The sequence below is a fragment of the Cryptotermes secundus genome, unplaced genomic scaffold, assembly GCF_002891405.2.
Source record: "Cryptotermes secundus unplaced genomic scaffold, Csec_1.0 scaffold480, whole genome shotgun sequence".
Classification (NCBI taxonomy): Eukaryota; Metazoa; Arthropoda; class Insecta; order Blattodea; family Kalotermitidae; genus Cryptotermes; species Cryptotermes secundus.
In genome coordinates this window covers 657,924-665,010 of record NW_019732379.1, presented here as the reverse complement: position 1 = coordinate 665,010, position 7,087 = coordinate 657,924, and positions in this window count along the sequence as shown.

Here is a 7,087-nt window from a genome sequence, read left to right as displayed (position 1 = left end):
ATTATTATTATCATCTCATCATCAACATTGATGTTAATAAAATTGCTTCTTAAATAATTTAATGCATTTTCTGCGCGCGCTAACGTTTAATGAATGAGTCAGTAGCCGTAACCGAAATCCATGTGACATACTCAGAGCCAAGATTAGATCTGACAAAAGCAAAATACTGAATAACTGAATGACATAAAAGAAGTTAATTTCTTTTTTCCTTTGGCGGTACAGCCCCAATTTGGGCCTAGTCCTACCTCCATGAAACTCTCCGTTCACTTCGGTTTACTAGATCTTACACATTCAGTAGGACTCCTTGGGCGAGTGATCAGCTCGTCGCAAGGCCTCTACCTGTAGACAAACACAGAAAAACGCACACAAACATCCATGCCCTGAGTTGGATTCGAACCCACGATCCCGGCTTCCGAGAGAGCGAAGACAGTGCATGCCTTAGACCACTAGGCTACCGTGGCCGGCAAAAGAAGTTAATAGTAGGAAGTAACCTCAACAATTTCAGGTCAAAAGAGGTCAAAACCAACACCATGAAACTACATTTTACAATAAATATTACCATACAAGTCTTAGTACAATTACTTCACAATATAAGAATATTTACAAGAGTTTAGTGACAACTTTGCGTGTTCTCTTCGTCTGGTGAAAGAAATAACCATAGTCATACTAAGGTTAAGCTTCACAGAACACGAATTACGTATATAATCCATATCTGCTTGTAAGAGTGAACAATCACTTGGTTATTTCATGCCTAAAAATATTTCGAGATCACTGGAAAAGAGGCAAAATTTCAGTGATTAATTATGTCACATAAATCATTTTCAAAGTTTTAAAAAAGCAGTGAAACCAAAATTGACCGCTGAAGAACGCCTGACAACACAACAAAGGGTGAGGAGAGCACAGCAGAAAAACGTATACAAGACTTTCTCTTCGGAAACTGCGTAATCGGTTTAAGTATCTGAGGATAACCCATAATTATTAAACGTGTGAAGAAGCAGTGTATGTGCAATAAAAATGAACAGGATCAGCTTGACCATGTGAACAAGCTAAAGGTGTGACAGAATCAGGTAACAGCAGATCTTGATTCAGCAAAAGATGTGGGGTCATCTGTAATAAATTCTAAAACTTCAGAAAAATTATTAAGGATAGATAAAGGCCTATAGTTACAAACAGAGAAACGTATGGCTTTTTAAAAATGTTACAAACAAAATCTGTACGTTTCCACATGTTACGAAAGTTATAATGACTTTCGCTAAGATTAAGGATAAATTCCGGAACAGGTACAAAATTTCGGAATAAGAAAACAGGTATACCTTCAGATCAGACTGGTTTGTAAAGCCGTAGTAAATTAATTGCATTTTGGATATGGCAGTTGAGATGGGAGACAAACATGAACTTGTGATCTAAAGTTTGTGACGATGATACATTAGAAAAATATTATGTTTTTGGATATTATCCATCGCCCTGTCTTTATCTAAGAACGCCGTCCTCTTCATTTTTCAAAACACAACGTTTCGGAGAGTGGACTCTGTCTCCGTCTTCAGGTAAAACCTACACAGTTGATATCTCCTAGTCCGGAGATAGGGACTAGCTTTACCGATTGGGTCCAACTGAGTAGGTTTTACCTGAAGAGGCAGAATCATCTCCGAAAACGTTGCGTTTCGAAAAATATTCAGGACGGCATTCTTAAAGACATGTAATAGGTAAGAAGGTAAAGTTGTCCTTGTGTTCAATGAATTAAGCACTACGCCATGAAGGCGGATGTGGGAGTGGGTGTATAGATCCATATTTTCTTGACCTTGGTACTAGATGGAAGTGAGCGGTCAGCTTTACGACCCTGCCGCTNTCATCTCCGAAAACGTTGCGTTTCGAAAAATATTCAGGACGGCATTCTTAAAGACATGTAATAGGTAAGAAGGTAAAGTTGTCCTTGTGTTCAATGAATTAAGCACTACGCCATGAAGGCGGATGTGGGAGTGGGTGTATAGATCCATATTTTCTTGACCTTGGTACTAGATGGAAGTGAGCGGTCAGCTTTACGACCCTGCCGCTTTACTCCCGGGGAAAGAGCCCATTGGATAGGAGGTTGGGTGGACCTCAGAGTCGGTCTGGGCGATTTGGAAAAGAGAATGAAATGTTTTGGAAGTTCCTCAGCAGTATCACAAGTTTCAGTTAAGGAAGTTCCATAGATTTTAAGCTGTAATTAGTAAATATACAGGGTTATTCATTAGTGCGTGAAACATTTTGAAAATTTACAATAAATAAACTACGCTATATTTGCTACTAATGTCTTCTAGCGGCAAACCATGGCAACTATACGCTCGGGCTTTTAAACGAAACTGGGAGAGATTCATTCTATATCGGCGTAAGAATTGCCATGAGGCCGCGCCATAGCTCAAGCGGTTAGTTGCTGGCCCGGGTTCGATCCCGGGTCTGGTCAAGTGGGATTTGTGGTGAACAAAGTGGCGCTGGGGCGGGTTTTCTCCAAGTACTTCGGTTTCCCCCGCCAATCTTCATTCCACCAAATTCTTCATCACGATCATCAGGGGCAGGCTAAAACAGGCCAATCAGTGGCCGCCGTGCCGAGTGGACCCAGTTGAACTCCACCCCCCACTAAGTGAAATAAAAAAAATAATTACCATGATCCGCTGTATAGTTAATTTGTTGTGAATTTTTAAAATGTTTCACGGACTTGAGAATAACCCTGTATCTTACTTCATAAATTAGCAGATACTATAAACTTACTTGCCGGTCACGGTAGCCGAGCGGTCTAAGGCATGCACTGTCTTCGCTCGCTCGGATGCCGGGATCGTGGGTTCGAATCCCACTCAGGGCATGGATGTCTGTGTGCGTTTTTCTGTGTTTGTCTACAGGTAGAGGCCTTGCTACGAGCTGATCACTCGCCCAAGCAGTCCTACCGAATGTGTAACATCTAGTAAACCGAAGTGAAAGGGAGAGTTTCATGGAGGTAGGCCTAGGCCCAAATTGGGGCTGTAGCACCATAGAAAAAAAAAAACAACTTAAGTTCAGATTTGAGATTTGCGTCTATAAATTTGATCCAACGAAGAATGCCACGCTTGTTTTGACAAGAAAGAAAAATTATCATTAAAAAATTGTACAAACTTTTATAAACGTGTATAAAAATTATCTTTTTTAATATAAAGTTTCCGTTTGCCAGAAAAAGTTCCAGGATATTTAAGCTCTTAATATAGCTGCAATAATAGCGAAATCTATGGATGGGATTCCAGTAATATTTAATCTATCAATAGACGTTTCATTACGACCAGAAGGCCAGTCATAAGAAGAAAATACATTATACCGTGCTGAGTAGTTCCAAGAAGAATATATTTTAAAAGAAGAAATAAAATTGTGGTGGAGCGTCCAATTGGCAGAATCTACTTAATAACAACAGGATGATTAGAGCGAGATATTTTGCCTATACCATACTCAAAGGGATCGATGGGAAGGTCAGCAAAATTTGAAATAACAAGATGAAGCGAGTTGCTGCTGCTGTCAGGATAAGTACGTTGCTTTAAGCCACGAAATAAATGCTGAATGAAACATGTCTCTTTTCACATTACGTATCAAGCGCATTTTCTTAGAAACGATAACAAAATATTAACAAGATGAGTAAGAGCAAATATGAGAATGGAAAGAGAAAGAAAAAGAAGAAAGTGTAGGATAAGAAAAGGAAAAGTAATATAAAGAATATATACTATATAGAATAGGAGGAACGTAAAGGAACGAGCACACCAGCGAAATACAGACATAACAGCACTACATAAAAGATATGAAGAGGAAAAACATCAAAAATGAAACGAAACAATAAAAGAAATTGCATTCGATTAGTGCGCAGTGCATTAGGGCTCCTCACATAAGTGCTGCCTGAAGATGACCTTATAAGACCGAAACATGTAGCATTATCATAATGCATATATATTTTAACAGATTTTATATAACATCTTATGCACATAACGACCACTGTGTGATATTAGATTGTGAATCAATGTTATTGATTGTGCATTACAGACGGAACATTTGATAGACTATAAGAGAAATAAGGGAAAAAGTAGAATAGACATGGAAGGAATAAGAGCTTATGCAGCTCCTATGCAGAAGATAGCATCAGTTCTGAACAGCGACTTTCTTCTGACAATGCTGGCCTGAAATTGTGGTACACTAACTTCTGTTTCTTGATGAATATAAAATTCCAAATTACGAACAATTAAGTCATGTTTAAATTAATAACAATATATGCTAAATTAGCGTAGTCGGTATAGCGACTTGCTACGGGGCTTCACGAGTTCGAGTCCAGTTGAGGGCAAGAATTTTTAGTTCTCTGTATCGTTCAGACTGGCTCTGGGGTGCACCCAAGCTCCTATCCAATGGGTACCGAGGGCTCTTTCGCCGGAGGTAAAGCGGCAGGGGCGTGAAGATGACCATTCACCTCCAACTATTGCCGAGGTCAAGAAAATGTGATCTATAGTACATTCATTCCCCCATGCGCCTTCATGGCATAGTGCTTAATTAGTTAAGCACAGGGACAACTTTACCCTTTTCACCTCTTTTTATTCTTTTATCGCTAGTGGGGTGGGACTAAGTCCCTTGTACTGCGGCCACTTCTGGCCTATTGTATCAGCCCCAGATGATAGGTGAGGGTGATTGTGGAGCAATTGGTGGAATGAAGATTGGCAGGGGAAACCGAAGTACTCGGAGAAAACCTGCCCCAGCGCCACTTTGTCCATCACAAATCAAACTTGACCGCGGAGGAACGTCAGCGACTAACCGCTTGAGCTAAGGCGCGGCTCCTTTTTTTACCTTTATGCTAAATTTCTGAGCAGTTTAACTAAAGTTTAACTGGATGCAACTCATGTAACTTGCGACAGTAAACTATGGAAACAAAAGGCTCAGTGGAGGCGACAGAAGCTTTGTAATGAAGAATGTCTCCTTAATTGGATGAGTGAAGCGAGCGGAAAGGAGATCAACTCGAATGGGGAATCAGGAGTTTGTTTCTCTTGTTATGGCGAACCATTAATTACTTCCAACCTGAGATTTCGATAGGACACGTAGCAGTCTGGCCACTAAATCAGAAACTCAGCTCCAGATCCTTGTCTCCCCCCATTTCTCATCCCTCATAAGCTCAGCGTTTACATCTCACTCTAATTGCCGAACTATTCTTTACACTGCGGTTCAGCACAGCTTGCTGACCTTGTTTCCAGAAGAAGCCGTTACTCTGTTCATATTGTTGCGCGATTTTGCTTAAGTGGAACTGAAAGCACACTCCCCTTGGTTTAGCATAAGCCGAGCCAAACCAAGCTTGTCACAAATTTCCTTTGTCTTTGCTCACAAAGACTATTCTTGGAGATTCAGCTACCATTAGTGGCAAGACATAAAACTATGTTAAAAATGCATTTCTCTTCAGCCACGACGTACTTGAGGGTACAAAAAGAATAAATTTAGTTTTAGTACCATTCGTATTTGTAGAACGTGTTTGTTACAACGGGCCATACTCGTATATATGCCATATGCCTAGTTATAAGCATTCAGCAAACCAACGTACTTGTACATAAAGTTCCCGAAAATCCATAGAAAGTTGCATCTTACTTCACAAAACTTATACGAGCCTACAAGTTCCCATCCTCCAGTCTGGGTTCTGAACTTTCTGGACGGAAACATTCTCCTGTGTTATGAAACGTTTTGTTGAAAGATGGACAGAAGCTGAAATTACTTCAAGGAAAAATTCTAACGCAAATAAACTGGTGCAAGAAGAATAAATTCAGTGAACTTCCTGAGAAGCCGCCAGTCGGTCAGCTACTCAAGTATTTCCCAAAATTTTATGGAACCCTAAGATTCATTACCGTGTTCACAAGAACCATCCATTGGTTCTTGTCCTGAGCTAGATCGATCCAGTCCATACTGCCCAATCCTATCTCCCTAAGATCCATTTTAATATTATCTTCCCACTGACGTCTAGGTTTTCCTATCAGTGACCGGTTTGGAAATTTGCATAAATAAGGGCTTCGTTATTTACCCATATACAGATCAGCCAGTATTAATACTACTGTGAAACTTAGAAGAGTATGACGAACTGTGAATATTTTGAGAATGTGTAAACGATGAATGCACATGGAATTTTTGTGGGAAACCTGAAGAAAAAGGCCCATCTGGATGACGGAGAAGCAGACCGGAAAGTAACATTAAGATGGGTCTTAAGGGGGTAAGTGAGATACAACTGTAAGCATCATTCAGTAAGTGTTTTTAAGCTTTTATGGTGTAAATTGTTCCGTTCCTATGGAGAATGAAGTAACAAAACTCGCTAGGAAAATACCTAAAAGTTGAATGGAACGGCATATAAGAGGGAGAGTCAGTAAATAGGTCACAAATGGATATAAAACGTAAATCATATGATATTCGAACCTTGGAAAAAGACATTTTTTTCTTGACATATCCTCCACCGACACCGGTAAACTTGTCACATCTCTTTGCCAGTGCGTCGAAATCAGCATCATAGAAGTCTTTTGGCTGTTGTCTCAGCCACTTTCGCACCTGATCGGGTATCTTCTGCAATTTTTTAACGTCCTTGAGAGAATTTCTGGACGCAGTCGTGAAACTCTTTACGCGATGAACACGTCCCAATATAAACGTGAAACATTTATTCATAAATATCCTTTGCATTGAGCCTTTTTGCCCATAAAATTCATAACAGAACGCTGCTCTTCAGTAGTTGACCCTCAAACACGGTCTCCATTTTGACACTAAACCCAGCCTTTGAACATGCGCATAAGCTACTTGGACTGTCATAAGCTGGACTGTGCTGCTACCTAGTGATTCGTATAGAAAACCTATTAATCCCATTACATCTGTTTTACTCCCATTTATGAACTATTTACTGACTCTTCCCCGTAGGACTCAACAAAGCAGGAAAATATCGACACAGATGTTTCGTCTTATTCCTTTCTGCTTGTGACATGATTAGATAATGTTCATTAACGTTCATTTATATTTTGTAAAGGAGCCGCAATAGCTCAGTCAGTATATCAACAGGCTAGATCTGAACGGATAGGGTTCAATTCCCGGCAGGAGCAAG